Source organism: Sapajus apella, unplaced genomic scaffold (genome assembly GCF_009761245.1).
Source record: "Sapajus apella isolate SASKATOON/1434 unplaced genomic scaffold, GSC_monkey_1.0 scaffold3, whole genome shotgun sequence".
Taxonomy (NCBI): domain Eukaryota; kingdom Metazoa; phylum Chordata; class Mammalia; order Primates; family Cebidae; genus Sapajus; species Sapajus apella.
In genome coordinates this window covers 19,737,083-19,753,581 of record NW_022436943.1, presented here as the reverse complement: position 1 = coordinate 19,753,581, position 16,499 = coordinate 19,737,083, and the positions used below count along the sequence as shown (strand labels likewise).

Genomic DNA, 16,499 nt, shown 5'->3' with positions numbered 1-16,499 from the left:
ACATGTATTCCCTCTGTTCTGTTTCAAAGCTCTTTAGTGGCAATGGCCCAGTGTGTACAATCTACTCCATGTGTCCTGACTCAGCAGGAAATGGGGAGTGGGAGAGCAGGCAATGCAATTCTGTAGGTCAAACAGAAGGCTAGGATGGGTGCCATTATTGTATTGGGCTTGGAGTGAGAGGAGCAAGTTTGCAGCCTATCTGTGCTCAGTTGCATGACTTGGGACAAGCCACTTGACCTGAATCTTAGTATCTTCAGTTATAATACATGAATGAGTTTTAGCCTATAAGGGGCCCAGGTCTATCTTATATTCTTCCTTTATACCCGCTCCCCTATTCCTTAAGGAGAATGAGGGCTGAGATGAATGAATCAAAGGCTTGTTCCTGAGCCAAGTGGTGAGGAGTATGGTCTTACCCTCTAAAGAATTATAATCTCTTTGAATTGCAAATCCCTCATGGCCAGTAACTCAGGATAGGTCCTGGGCTACTCTAGCCTAAGAGCTATGCTGCTCTGATTAAGTAAAAAAATAAGCCAGGCCTGCTATAGGCTTAGAAAGAACCTTCTTTTCCTCTCCTTTGTTTATCTCATATTTTCTTGAACCAGCCTCTCCTTGGACCCAGGGCAGAAAAACAGAAGGCTGAGAGTTAAGTAAAGCTTGGTGGCAGGCAAGTAAAGCTTGGAGCCTACTGACCACATTGCTGCCTCTGCTCTGTCACTGGGAGCCCTCCAACCAGTCCAGCCTGGGTCCTGGCCATGCCCCGGGGCTGAGGGGCAAAAGACTTTGCCTTGGCTTCAGTACATGCCTTTGGGGACAGAGGCAAGGCAGTATGGAGCTTCAAGCTTTCAGCTTCTCCTGGTCTTTTTCCACCTCAATAGAACTAATCCTAATAGCATCATCTTATAGGATTGTTATGACAATGTTATGAGATCATCTAAGAGAAAATGTTTTGAAAACTATTAAAAAATGGAAAGTAATAATCTTGAATTCTAAATTCTTCCTATTTTAGTTTCCTCATCTGTTAATTGTAGTTTAAAAAAAAAAAAATGGCAATCCAGGCCAGGCTCAGTGGCTCATGCTATAATCCCAGCACTTTGGGAGGGCAAGGCGAGTGGATCACCTGAGGTCAGGAGTTCAGAACCAGTCTGGCCAACATGGTGAAACCCTATGAAAAATACAAAAATTAGCTGGGCATGATGATGTGCGCCTTTAGTCCTAGCTACTTGGGATTGAGGCAGGAGAATCACTTGAACCGAGGAGGCAGAGGTTGCAGTGAGCCCAGATTGCGCCACTGCACTCCAGTCTGGGAGACAGAGCAAGACTCCATCTTAAAAAAAAAAGAAAAAGGCAATTTATAGTCATGGAAATTATTTCATTTTAACTTTATTAACAGTTTTGGCCTTGAAATTCTCTATAAAATAAATATACTGTTAGACCTCTTATAGGCCTTATGCCTATTAATAATCTTGTAAATCTTTCAGAAAATAGGGCCACCCATTTACTATAATCTCTCTTTAAGAAGATATAGTTGGTTTTATTCTTAACAATGTGTAACTGTTTCATTTTAGATTCCTTGTAATTATACAAGTCCTAGCAGTAATAAGCCTCTTCTGAGTCACAGTGACTCTACCCCACCAGCAAGATTGGTCCATCTATTCAGTAGTTCACATATATTGTATTGTGTACCATTGATGACCCTCATACAGTTCACAAGCAGAAAGCATGGCCCGGCCCCGTAGGAGCTATACTCCAGGCAGCTGGCATTGATCTTATAGATACGAACAGATATAAATCTCAGCCAATCTCCTACATATGTTCCAAACATCATGTCTTCTCTAACATAAAGAACTAGACATGTTGGGGCTTTAAATAAGGTCTAATTTCCTGAAAGCACAGCCAGCATTTCAGGGGGAAAAAATAAAAACAAAAAACTTAAAGACTGGAAATTCTATTTAAGAAACCCAGGAGTTTTTCTATCTTTAAGGCAGTAGATGACTGGATGCGTAAAGATAATTATACTGGACTGGAAGTAAAAAGCAGCCAAATAACTGTACGACTAAGAGCAGATCTCACCAAAGCCTCAGCATTATTATAATGCAGGTGTTGCTACATTCCGTCTTCCTTCCTCAAGGGGTGCCTTTGCTGAGCCCTGGTGCTATCAAAGGGCTGAGTCTTTCCCTCTGGTTTTTTTTTTTTTTTTTGAAATGGAGTCTCACTCTGTCACCCAGGCTAGAGTGCAGTAGTTGTGATCTGAGCTCACTGCAACCTCCGCCTCCCGGGTTCAAACAACTCCCCTGCCTCAGCCTCCTGAATAGCTGGGATTACAGGCACATGCCACCATGCCTGGCTAATTTTTGTATTGTTAGTAGAGACGGGGTTTCACCACGTTGGTAAGGTTGGTCTCGAACTCCTGACTTCAGGTGATCTGCCCGCCTTGGCCTCCCAAAGTGCTGGGATAACAGGCATGAGCCACTGCGCTTGGCAGGGCTACGTTTTTCTCTATTCAATCTCTGCACCTCTAACTGGAGGATTTCAGGGGATTCCACATCACAGCCTACACCAGAGCTGGAAAGAAAGAGATTGGGCACACATTGCCCCTTGCCCTGGCCACCCCGATGACCACATGACCTGGCAAATGCACACATGAAGCCCAATGCTCGGGAGCTGGCACCATCCAGGAGGAGAATCACAGTGTCAGAGGATAGCGTAGACCTTCTGGCTCCTGTCACCTGCCCTCATGCCACATAAAGAGAAAGCAGCAAGGTACAGGCCTCCCAGGAAGGCATTGATTCCAACCTTTCTCTGTCATTTGTCCCACATTTGCTTTTTAAGTAGGCAGACTAGGCCGGACCCTCATGACTAAGTATACACTGGTGAACAAAAAGAGTTCCTGCCTAACCAGGTCCCAGAGCAAAGGTGAGGATGAATCCTTCCATTCAGGTTTAAGCTTCTCACCAAAAGAGATCCAGACCTCTTGTTTCCTCACTAGTGGATCCTAAGGGCATCTCTGCCTTAACACAAACACTGATATCTAATACTCAAAACATTCCTTTTTCTCAGTATAATTTTACTGGTAAATGAATTTTTTTACATATTAGCCCTGCCCTTTTTACATGGGGGTGCACTGGGCTTCTTCCTGCTAGTTTGAGGCCAAATGTTCACTCTCTAACCCAAAGAAATTGCCACTACAAATTCTTTGAAGACAGCTTTTGCCTGAAAGAGGAGTTTCATTTTCCCAATGCCCCAACCTCAATTAGCATTTTAGGGTACAGAGGGAAAATCTGGAAATTTTCTGTGTAGGAACTCAAAATGATTACTTGACTAAATTTGCATTTCTGAGACAAGCATTTGTAATAACCCCTAAATAAATTATAAATTTATTGAATCAATGAGATTTTGACAGATTTCTATTTTGTGGGTGGAGATGAGGAAGACTCCTTGAGGCTGAGGGACCTGCAGGAGGTGACTCTGCTCACGCAGACTCTTGACCTTTCACCCAGGATGGCTTGGGCATGCGGTTAACAGGCTCCTAAACCTGCCTGGAGCAATACAAAAACAAACATCAAATTTTCTGCACAGACTGAAGGGCTGAGGTGTTCCAGCAACCCACATTACAGAATGCAATTTCAATCCCAACTAACCATATCAGTAAATCATTCTAAAGTCACCTGGGGAAGTGTATTGCAAATTGACAGCCACTGCCCACTCAATTTAATAGGCAATTACCAGTGTTTCTAAAAATGAGGAAAAGAGTATACTAGAAAATATTAGAACACATTGCACACCATGAAGGTAAGTATTTTTTATGAAATACATAGCTCAGGTAGGTAGATGGGTGATGTAAACTTACTGTGGGCTGGATCATAATATACAATGCATTTCTACTATGCTCTTTGTCAAAGTAGACAAACAATGGCCAAGGTGTGCTCTCATTATTTAGTCCCCCCTTTCTTTTTTCGCTCTGTTGCCCAGGTTGCAGTGCAACGGCATGATCTCAGCTCACTGCAACTTCCACCTTCGGAGTTCAAGCGATTCTCCTGCCTCAGCCTCCTGAGTAGCTGGGATTACAGGTGTGCACCACCACACCTGGCTAATTTTTTGTATCTTTAGTAGAGGTGGGGTTTCACCATGTTGGCCAGGCTGTTCTCAAACTCGTGACCTCGTGATCTGGCCACCATGGCCTCCTAAAGTGCTGGGATTATAGGGGTGAGCCACCGCACCCAGCCCTAGTCCTCTTTCTTTCTTTTAAATTTTTTTCAATGGAGCTTTCCAGCAAAAACAGCTAGACAAATTCTAAAAGAGCTGTAACACTTCTTTAAAAAAAAAAAAAATACTCTTCTTTTTCAGGGCTGCCAAATAAACGGTGTGCTTCAGTTCTTATTCCCTTGCATCCGTAGTCCCCAGAGATATCAAACAGCCTCTGCATAGCCATCAGGGTTTTACCTGCCTTGAAGGGATGATTGCAAGACATATATTACTTTTTAAGATGGGAACGGCCTGTGTAAAATGAGAACCATTCATGAAAATTCCACACATTTTGTAGAACTTGAACTGATCACACACCATTTTTCTTTTTCTGGTCAAAGTAGTAAGTGGTTTTCAGGATTTGGCCTAAGATTCATCAGCGTCCCATGCATCATGACACCCTCTATTGATAGGCTTCTAAAACTCTGTGTATTTGCACAGGCCCTCTTTGGACAGTGAGCTAGACTGACCTCATGACCCTCCAGTCTGTGCAGTGGCTGAGAATGACCCACTCCCAGCAACCCTGCTGCAGCCAATGGGTTAATCCTCCCTGAGCTGAAGCCTGACATGGTGTGAACCACAACCTCCCCCTCACAGCTGTTTTAGCATTTCATGCGCCTGACAAGAAGCATTTATGTCTGACCTAAACCTCACCTGTTGCAACGTGACTCCATTCATTCACTCTGTCACCAGAGTGATGGTCACCAGATATTTCTGGAGCCCCTGCAATGGGCTTGTCATTACATGAGGTGCTGCAGAGCTCACAGTCCCGCCACAGAGACAACACGCTCATAAATCACAATGCCAGGCCACATGTGCGGCAAAGGCCATGAGGCTCTAGGTGTGCAGTGAGGGGACAAAGAGAGTTGGCCTTGGAAGGTCTGGTGTGGCTCCTAAAGATGCTGGTTATGACTTGCAGTCCTCTAAGTGCAGATGGAAAACAGATGGTATCTTCTTCCTAAGAGTGACACTCCCTAAACTTCTCTTTTGACTCTTGATGAAATATTCTCAATGAACTTTTCTTTTTATATCCAATTTTTAGTCCTTCCAGAAATTTTATTGTCAAAGCCTGTTAATTTTCTGTCTCTCCTTGCTGTGGGTTGAATGTTGTGTCTCTCCAAAATTCATTGGTTAAAATCCTAAACCCCAAGTATAATGGTATGAGGAGTGGGGCCTTTAAGAGGTGATCAGGTCATGAAGGTGGAGCCCTCATGAATTGATTTAGTGCCATTATAAAAAAGATCCCCGAGAGACTGAGAGACCCTTGCCCCTTCTGCCATATGAGGATACATAAAAGACAGTGTCGATGAACCAGGAAGGAGGGTCCTCAGCAGATGCTGAATCTGCCATTGATTTTGAATTTCTCAGCCTCAGAACTGTGAAAAATAAATTTCTATTATTTATGAGTTATCCATGTTATGGCATTTTGTTATAGCAGCCCAAACAGACGGAGACTCTCCCTGTAAAATCTAAGTTCTATGAAAGTAAGGATTTTATCTATTTTGTTCCTTGCTCTACCTTCAGCATCTAGTACAGTGCCTGGCAATAAACATTTGTTCAACAAATGTATGAGCCTATTTTCTATGGGCTTCATTAGGCTGAGATGGGGATGTGGGGCTGATGTTTAAAATGGGTTCCTTTTATAAATAATGAAACCAACCTCTCAAGCTCTCCTTCCTACCCACTGTTGTAGGACCTCCATGCCCTCCAGTTCTCTCCTGCTTGCTTCTGAGCATCCTTGGAGATGTTTTCGGGGTGCTCAGGAACAAGCTGCTGAAGATGTGGCCACCTCACTGGAGACCTCAACAAGCTCAGTAGGTTCTGTGATCTCTGAAGCCCTCTGTGCCTCACGGCATGGCTATAAGCCATGAAGAAAGGGAAAGAACACCTTCTTCTCGCCTTGTGTAACCTCTTGTCACACAGGCACCAAAGCAGTATGACACTGTGCCTTGTATTTGGAAGTTTTGTAATGAAAATACTTCCCATATTTACTTACATGTCTTATTTATTATTCCCCAACCTCCCTCACTGCTAAGGGAGTAGCAGTGTGACACAAATCCGTGACTCCAAACAAAATACCCTGAGGAGAACTTTCCTGCCCCATAAAATGCAGAACCACATAAGAAAAGACTTTGATCAGTTAAACTCTCCCTTCTCCTTGTTTGAAAGAAAGACATAATGCCCAGAGGCGCAGCAGCTATCTTGGGATCACGGAGTGATCATCACATGGAAGAATGTCATGATGTTAATGACTACCACAGGGTAGAAAGCAGGAAGGAGCCTGTGTCCCTGCTGTCATCATTGAACCCTGCAGAGCCTTCACCTAACCACCCTGGACATTTTCCTCTGTGTGAGAAAAATAAAGCTCTATCCATCAGGCATTTGTTAGGTTTGTTCTTATTTGCAACTAAACACTTTACTAACTACTAAAAAGATGTACCGCTGTGGGTCAGAAACACTTTAGGCCGGGCGCGGTGGCTCACGCCTGTAATACCAGCACTTTGGGAGGCCGAGCAGGGCAGATCATGAGGTCAGGAGCTCGAGACCAGCCTGGCTAACATAGTGAAACCCCATCTCTACCAAAAATACAAAAATTAGCTGGGTGTGGTGGCACTCACCTGTAGTCCCAGCTACTCAGGAGGCTGAGGCAGGACAATCAGTCGAACCTGGGAGGCAGAGGTTGCAGTGAGCTGAGACTGCACCATTGCACTCCAGCCTGGGTGACAGAGCGAGCCTCTGTCTCAAAAAAAAAAAAGCTACTTTAACCAATGTGATTATGGAAGTCTTCTCTAAGGAGATGACATTTTAGTTGAGACCTAACTGATAAAAATGAGCCAGCCATGTAACCCAGGAAAAAAAATCCAGGCAGGAAAAAATAGCAAGTGCAAAAGCCTTTAGACAGAAATAGGTCAGCCCATGTTCAAGGAACAGAGAAGATGTGCCTGAAGCACCATGAATGAGGGGGATTTCAACCATGGTGGAAGCCCTAGTGGGAGGGGGCTAGACCCTGGGGAAGCTTGTAAACCTGCCCAAAACTCTGATATTTTTGTTATTGTTGTTTTTGTTTTTGTTTTTGTTTTTTCCTGAGACAGAGTCTTGGTCTGTCGCGAGGCTGGAGTACAGAGGTACGATCTCAGCTCACTGCAATCTCTGCCTCCTAGATTCAAGCAATTGTCCTGCCTCAGCCTCCCAAATAGCTGGGACTACAGGTGATCACCACTATGCCCAGCTAATTTTTTTGCGTTTTTAGTAGAGATGGGGTTTCACCATGTTGGCCAGGATGGTCAAACTCCTGACCTCGTGATCTGCCCTTGTTGGCCTCCCAAAGTGCTGGGATTACAGTCATGATCCACAGAGCTGGCCTCTAAATTTTATTTTAATACCAAGGAGGAGATTTGAGATGGATGAATTTGAGATATGTTTTGGCAGTAAACTCTTCAACAGGACTCACTGATGGAGCAAATGTAGAATAAGGGGAAAAGACTTACAGGTGACTCCTGGATCTTTGTTCTGAACAACTGTGTGGAAGACGGAGCCACTGCATGAAGGGGGATGAAGGTAAGAGGTCCAGGTCGAAAAAGGAAGGGAATGCTGAATCCATTGTATTTTATGTGACGTTTGAGATGCCCACTACAATTGCAAGGGGCAGTGTCATATGGGAAGCTGGATACGTGAATCTGAAGCTCCAGGGAGAAATGAGGACTGGAGACAGACATTTTGGAACTATCCACATACAGATGGCATTTAAGTCATGGGTCTGGATGTGATTTCTTAACCAGATAATATAGATAAAGGAGTTGAGGCCAGGTGCAGTGGCTCACACCTGTAATCCCAGCACTTCGGGAGGCTGAGGCAGGAGGATTGCTTGAAGCCAGGAGCTGGAGACCAGCCTGGGCAACATAGTGAGATGCTGTCTCTACAAAAAATAAAAATAATTAGCTGGGTGTTGTCGTGCACACCTGTGGTCCCAACTACTCGGGAAGCTGAGGCAGGAGGAGAGCTTGAGCCCAGGAGTTTAAGGCTGCAATGAGCCAAGATGATGCCACTACCTTTCAGACCGGGACACAGAGCAAGAACCCATCTCAAAAAAAAAAAAAAAAAATTGTTCAGGCCTGGGATCCTTCAACATTTAGACTTAGAATGGAGGTGACAGAACCAGTAAAGGAGATAAAGAAGCATCCAGGGAAGCAAAACAAAATTAGGGAGCTTTGAGTAGAAGCTTTAAGAAAGAGAGAGTGATTGGCTCTGTTGAATGATGCTACAAGTCTGAAAACAACAACAACAACAACAGCAAAAAAACAGGAAAGAGCTGTTGGAGTGAACTTGTAGGGTGTGTTTGGTTATCTTGCTAAGAGCAGTTTCAGAAGAGAGGAGAAAGGAGAAGGGGAAGTCTCATTTTTGTGGAATCAAGACCAAACGGGAGATGAGGAAAGGAAGTACAGGCATCTCCTTAGTACGGAGTAATTTCACTATGCAAGGAAGCAGGAAAAATGGGGCAGCAGCTGCAGGGTGTTTGGGTTAATAGAGGATTTAGGAAGAGTTTTTAGTTAGAGGACAGATCCCACAGCACTGTCTACACAGTAACATAAGCTGTGCAGAGTGAAGTGGAGGGTTTGATAATTATTGTGCTCCTACTGTATATTAGGCACTTTACAAATTCCCATTAATTCCTCTCAATAAAGCTGTGAGGTGGAAATTTTTATCCTCTTTATAGAAATGAAGGAGGCAATATAATATATTGGTTAGTACTTCAAATTTGAGTACAACAAAGTCAGAGCTCACTGCTTGTCAACTGTGTGAACTTGACCAGTTACTTAGCTCTCATTGCCTCACTTTCTGCATCTGAAAACTGAGAATAAAAAGAGTACTTACCTCACATGATTGCTATGAGGATTAAATAAAAGAATCCATCTAAACAGGTAGCCTAAGGCCTCACACATGGTAAGTGCTCAGTAAATATTAGTTCTTTTCAGAGATGAGGAACAAGAACCTCAGAGGCGATAACCATTTATTTAACAAATATGTCGAGCTTCTACTTTCTGTTAAGTACTGTGTGAGGCCAGAGAGGCTGGAGGCAAGATAAGCATCCTTGTCTTCACAACAATCACTAACATGTACTATGTGCCAGGCCATGAAGGCTTCATCGTGAGCAACAAAAGCAGAATCTGCCTTGCTCCATTTTGTCTTTTTATTATGTCATCCTTCCCAGGGGTATCGTTTTGCAAGAAGAATGAAACCCAAGTCTAATGAAATAATCCTGTTGTATGACGATGTGTTATTGAAAGGAAAACATTAGAGATGATGAATAAACTCTCTTGCTTTCTCTACTATTTCCCCAAGATCATATGGGAAACAGATTTTAGGGATTAGTTTCCTGTACTTCCTGACTTGTTTCCCCTTCCCTGGTTTCTTCCCAGGTTGTTTAATTAATGAAGGACGCAAATGTGGCTGGCACCATGTTACATACTGTGTGCTATCAAAAATAAGTGTTGTGAGCTGAACTGTGACAACACGCCCACCAAATTCCTCTGCTAAAGTCCTAACCTCCTAGTACATCACAATGTGACTGTATTTGGAAAAAAAGAGCCTTTAAAAAAATAGTTAAGTGAGGCCGGGTGCAATGGCTCATGCCTGTAATCTTAGCACTTTGGGAGGCTGAAGCAGGAGGATTACCTGAGGTCAGGAGTTCAAGACCACCCTGCCCAACACGAGGAAACCCCATTTCTACTAAAAATACAAAAATTAGCTGGCATGGTGGCTGGCACTTGTAATCTCAGCTACTCAGGAGGTTGAAGCAGGAGAATCACTTGAACCCAGGAGGCGGAGGTTGCAGTGAGCCAAGATTGCACCACTGCACTCCAGCCTGAGCAACAGAGCCAGACTCCATCTTTAAAAAAAAAAAAAAAAAAAAGATAGTTACGTGAAAACGAGGTCATACAGGTACAGCCTAATCCCATCTAGCTGTGTGCTTATAAGAAGAAGAGATTAGGACACAGACAAACATAAAGGGAAGATGATGTGAAGACACAGAGAAAAGACGGCCATCTGCAGCCAAGGAGAGAGGCCACGGGAGAAAAGAGCCCTGCCAACACCTTGATCTCGGATTTGTAGCCTCCAGAACTGTGAGAAAATTAATTTCTGCCATCCAGCCTGTGGTCTTTTGTGGTGGCCGCTCTAGCACACAAATATACAAATAAAACGGACCCTTGGCCTGTGAGATGTCACGGGGAGGTGGGGGACATGGGATATGCTCATGACTAACCGCCGAGCAAGACAGGGCAATCGCATTGATCCTATAACTGAGACCAAGTGTGGTCAAGCGGGTGGACGCAGATTGAGGCTGTGTGGAGCGAACGGTGCACAAGAAGCAAGTGCAGCTCCTTTTTCAAGACACTTTAGGTGGACTCGAAAGGACAGAACCAGCACAGCAGCCTGAGAAGGGAGGGAAGGCCAAGAAAGTTGTTTTTGTCTTTGAAGAGGGGGAAGATTAGAAGTTGTAAATGAGTCAAAGGGAGGAAGGAAAATATTGAAGGCAGGAAAGAAGATAGCTGGCAAAGAAAGTTCGTGAAGAAGAGCAGAGTCCTAGGATTTAGTGCCTGCTGGTGGCGGGAGAGTTTGGGGTGGTAAGGTCAGCATTGGAGAGACTGTAGGACGCTTTCGACGTGAGAGTGTAGGACCACAGGGAAGAGATTAGGAGATGCAGGTGCCGCAGGACTGATGGCCGCTGGCCCTGTTTTTTATTTTTTTACTTTTTCCCTTCTGTCTTTTTTTTTTTTTTTGAGACGGAGTCTCGCTCTGTGTCTGTCGCCCAGGCTGGAGTTCAGCGGTGAGATCCTGGCTCATTGCAACCTCTGCCCTTCCCTCCCCCACCATTCAAGCCTCAGCCTCCTGACTACCTGGGGTTACAGGAGCCCGCCGCCACGCCCGGCTAATTTTGTTGTATTTTTAGTAGAGACGGGGTTTCACCATGTTAGCCAGGATGATCTCAAACTCCTGACCTCGTGATTCGCCCACCTCGGCCTCCCAAAGTGCTGGGATTAGAGGTGTGAGCCACCGCGCCCGGCCAAAGTTTCTTTCTTTCTGTGACACTCAGTGCAAGCGGAGGCGGTGCGATGGGAGACCTGAGGGGAGCTGTGACGTTTGAGGAGTTGGAGAGACACTGAGGACAAGAAAACGGCAGCAGAAGAGTCACCACCTACACGCAGCACCGTTCTGTCCAGGAAAGCACCACAGCAGAGGTGCGGGGTGGAAAAGGCTCCTGGTCACGGTAATCAGCGGGACTGGGTGTGGGGCAAAGTCAAGGAGATCAGAGAAGCAAGAGTCAGGAGAGATGTTGAAGAGACTGAGCAGGAGAACGGGGCTAGGGAGGTGAGTAGAGTAACGAAGTGAAGGCTTAGGAGAAACAGGGAGGGTTTCTAGGACTGAGAAGGATCCCATCCCAAAAGCCACAGTCAACTCCTTACGAGAGCTTTCTTTTTTATCTTTGTGTAGATTTTAAAATATATATGTACATTTTTTAGAGATGGAATCTTGCTGTGTTGCCCAGGCTGGAGTGCAGTGGCTCTTCACAGGCGAGATCATAAATCATTGTAACCTGGGCTCCTGAGTTTGAGTGATCCTCCGGCTTCAGCCTTCTGAGTAGCTAGAACTAGAGACCCACGCCACCATGCCTGGCTAATTATTATTTTTTTTTAAGAGACAGGATCTCACTATGTTGCCCAGGCTCAGATCTTTAATATTTATTTTTATTTGAGACAGGGTCTTCTTCTGTCACTCAGGCTGGAACACAGTGGCAAGACCACTGTTCACCGTAGCCTTGACCTCCCAAGCTCAATTAATCCTCCCACTTCAGCCTCCCAAGTAGCTGAGATGACAGGCACACACCACCACATCCAGCTAAGTTTTGTATTTTTTGTAGAGACAGAGTTTTGCAATGTTGCCCAGACTGTTCTCAAGCTCCTGGGCTCAAGCAATCCACCCGCCTCAGTCTCCCAAAGTGCTGGTCTTACAGATGTGAGCCACCACACCTGACCTCAGATACTTTAAATGAAGACTTCTAAGCAAATGAAGCATGGACAGAATTTTGTTCTGTGGCAACATTCATGGTCACCCTATGAGAAGACATCGTGGACAAGACGTGACTAGGAGGGAATGTACCTTTTCACACAAACATCAGAACTTATGTGGCCAACACGTAGTTCTTCTTGGAAGGCCACATTTATTCCAGGGATGCAGCTGTTATCCCTAATAATTTTTTATCTTCTCTTGGCATCTTCCTTCACATCTCCTCAGTTATGCCGTATCATCATTCTTTCTTTTTCTTTCTTTTTTTTGACAGAGTCTTGCTCTGTCACCCAGGATAAACTGCAGTGGCACGATCTCAGCTCACCACAACCTCCACCTCCCAGGCTCAGGTGATCTTCCCACCTTAGCCTCCCTAGTAGCTGGGTCTACAGGCCTGTGCCACCACACCCTGCTAACGTTTGTATTTTTAGCAGAGAATGGGGTTTTGCCTTGTTGGCCAATCTGATCTTGAACTCCTGGCCTTAAGTAATCCACCCACCTTGGCCTCTCAGAGTGCTGGGATTATGGGCATGAGCCACCTCATCCAGCCAGCCTATCATCATTCTTTCTGTGTGGATTTGACGTTGATGGATTTGATTTTTGGAAAAAAACAAAAGCCAGTAAGCATTGTTTGATTCAGCTGAAGTTTTTCTTTCAACAGAAAGCAATGGGGAAAGGATTTCCTATTTAATAAATGGTGCTGGAAGAACTGGCTAACCGTATGCAGAAAATTGAAACTGGACCCCTTCCTTACTATGCCTTATACAAAAATTAACTCAAGATGCATTAAAGACTTAAATGTAAAACCCAAAACTATAAAAACCCTAGAAGAAAACCTAGGCAATACCATTCAGGACAAAGGCATGGGCTAAGATTTCATAATGAAATTGCCAAAAGCAATTGCAATGAAAGCAAAAATTGACAAATGGGATCTAATTTAACTAAAGAGCTTCTGCACAACAAAAGAAAATATCGTCAGAGGAAACAGGCAACCTACAGAGTGGGAGAAATTTGCAATCTATCCACCTGACAAAGGTCTAATATCCAGAATCTACAAGGAATTTAAACAAATTTATAAGGAAAAAAAAAAACATTAAAAAGTGGGCAAAGGGCCGGGCATTGTGGCTCACGCCTGTAATCCTAACACTTTGAGAAGCCAAGGCGGGAGGATCACAAGGTCAAGAGATTGAGACCATCCTGGCCAACATGATGAAACTTCGTCTCTACTAAAATTACAAAAATTAGCTGGGCATGGTGGTACACACCTGTAGCCTCAGCTACTCAGGAAGCTGAGGCAGGAGAATCGCTTGAACCTGAGAGGCAGAGGTTGCGGTGAGCCGAGATCGCGCCACTGCACTCCAGCCTGGCGGCAGACAGGGACTCATCTCAAAAAATTTTAAAAAGTGGGCAAAGGACATGAACAGACACTTCTGAAAAGAAGACTTTCATGTGGCCAACAAACGTATGAAAAAAAGCTCAACATCACTGATCATTAGAGAAATGCAAATCAAAACCACAATGAGATGCCATCTCACATCAGTCTGAATGGCAATTATTAAAAAGTCAAGAAACACTACTGGGTGTCGTGGCTCACAACTGTAATCCCAGCACTTTGGTAGGCCAAGGTAGGCAGATCACTTGAGGCCAGGAGTTTGAGACCAGCCTAGCCAATGGGGCAAAATCCTGTCTCTATTAAAAATACAAAAATTAGCCATGCCTGATGGCACACACCTGTAATCCCAGCTACTCAGGGGGCTGAGGCAGGAGAATTGCTTGAACCTGGGAGGCAGAGGTTGCAGGGAGCCGAGATCGTGCCACTGAACTCCAGCCTGGGCTATACATCAAGACTCCATCCAAAAAAAAAAAAAAAAAAAAAAAGTCAAGAAACAAGACATGCTGGTAAGGTTGCAGAGAAATAGGAAGGCTTTTACACTGTTGATGAGAATGTAAATTAGTTCAACTATTGTGGAAGACCATGTGGTGATTCCTCAAAGATCTAGAACCAGAAATATCATTTTTCCCAGCAATCCTATTACTGGGGTACATACCCAAAGAAATATAAATCATTCTATTACAAAGATACATGCATGCGTATGTTCATCGCAGCACTATTCACAATAGCAAAAACATGGAATCAACCCAAATGCCCATCAATGATAGGCTGGATAAAGAAAATGTGGTACATATACACCATGGAATACTATGCAGCCATAAAAAGAAATGAGATCATGTCTTTGCAGAGACATGGATGAAGCTAGATGCCATAATCCTCAGCAAACAAACACAGGAACAGTAAACCAAACACCACATGTTCTCACTTATAAGTGGGAGCTAGACAATGAGAACACATGAACCCAGGGAGGGGAACAACATGTGGGGCCTGTTGGGGAGTTGGGTAGGGAAAGGGAGAGCATTAGGAAAAATAGCAAATGCATGCTGGGATTAATACCTAGGTGATGGGTTGATAACTGCAGCAAACCACCATGGCACTTGTTTACCTATGTAACAAACCTACACATCCCGCACATGGACCCCGGAACTTAAAATAAAAAAACTTTTAAAACCATTGTTTGATAAATGAAGTAGTTGACCAAGCTGAGTTATGTGTATCTAGTCAAGAATAAAATGACAAGGCTGGTTGCAATGGCTCACGCCTGTAATTTCAGCATTTTGGGAGTCCAAGGTGGGAGGATCACTTGAGGCCAGGAGTTTGAGACCAGCCTGGACAACATAGAAAGACCCCACCTCTACATAAAAACTAAAAATTAGCCAAGCATGGTGGTGCATACCTGTGATCCCATCTACTCAGGGGGCTGAGGTCAGAGAATTGCTTGAGCCCAGGAGGTCGAGGCAGCAGTAAGCCATGATCACACCACTGCACTCAAAGCCTGGGAGACAGAACAAGACCTGCCTCAATAAATAAATAAATAAATAAATAAATAAATAAAATTACAATAAAATAATAAGACCAAATTTTTGAAGAAACTCAACAGGTAGCTTGAGGACAAATACTGGAGGGGTTCTAAAAGAGTTTTGAGTGCTCGCTTCGGCAGCACATATACTAAAATTGGAACGATACAGAGAAGATTAGCATGGCCCCTGCGCAAGGATGACATGCAAATTCGTGAAGCGTTCCACAAAAAAAAAAAAAGAAAAAAAGAATTTTGAGCAATAGAATTAAAATAGGAGGGACCGGGTGTGGTGGCTCACACCTGTAATCCCAGAACTTTGGGAGGCTGAGGCGGACGGATCACGAGGTCAGGAGTTCAAGACTAGCCTGGCCAAGATGGTAAAACCCCATCTCTACTAAAAACACAAAAGAAATTAGCTGGGTGTGGTGGCGCCTGTAGTCCCAGCTACTCGGGAGGCTGAGGCAGAAGAATCACCTGAACCCAGGAGGTGGAGGTTGCAGTGAGCTGAGATTGTGCCATTGCACTCCAGCCTGGGTGACAGAGTGAGATTCCATCTCAAAAACAACACAAAAATAGGAGTATGTTCTCCCCAGGTGAGGTACAGAAAGCAAGAACAATCATTGAACAAATCAACTGACTTATTTATTTAAAATCTAGTCTTCTTCCTTCAGAGAGATACCTGACACAGGTCCCACTAACAATTTTATGTATTATACTGGAGAACCCCGTGTCTGCAGCTCACAAACATAATGTACAAATGCACTAACATGAGACTGAAAATAAGTACTGCGTGTCAAAAATAAATGGAAACCTGGCCAGGCACGGTGGTGTAAGCCTGTAATCCCTGCTCTGTGGGAGGCCAGGGCAGGCAGGCAGATCGCTTGATGCCAGGAGTTCGAGAACAGCCTGGCTAACCTGGTGAAACCCCGACTCTGCTAAAAATACAAAAATTATCCAGACGTGGTGGCGGGTGCCTGTGATGGCAGCTGCTCAGGAGGCGGAGGCAGCAGAATCACTATAGTAGCCTGCGAGGCAGAGGTTGCAGAGATCAGGACACTGCACTCCAGCCTGAGTGACAGAGTGAGACGCTTTCACATAAAAAAAAAAAAAAAAAAAAAGGCCGGGCGCGGTGGCTCAAGCCTGTAATCCCAGCACTTTGGGAGGCCAAGGCGGGTGGATCACGAGGTCAAGAGATCGAGACCATCCTGGTCAACATGGTGAAACCCCATCTCTACTAAAAATACAAAAAATTAGCTGGGCATGGTGGCACGTGCCTGTAAT

The 16,499-nt window shown here is 44.5% G+C and overlaps 1 non-coding gene and 1 pseudogene across 1 annotated transcript; one reads left to right on the top strand and one right to left on the bottom strand.

Moving 5' to 3' along the window:
• Window positions 1-4,256: 4,256 nt before the first annotated feature.
• On the bottom strand, window positions 4,257-4,310 carry LOC116536073 (annotated as a pseudogene).
• An 11,033-nt stretch (window positions 4,311-15,343) lies between these two features.
• On the top strand, window positions 15,344-15,450 carry LOC116535947. Its single transcript, XR_004262403.1, has one exon. It is a non-coding gene; the product is annotated as a U6 spliceosomal RNA (small nuclear RNA).
• Window positions 15,451-16,499: the final 1,049 nt, after the last annotated feature.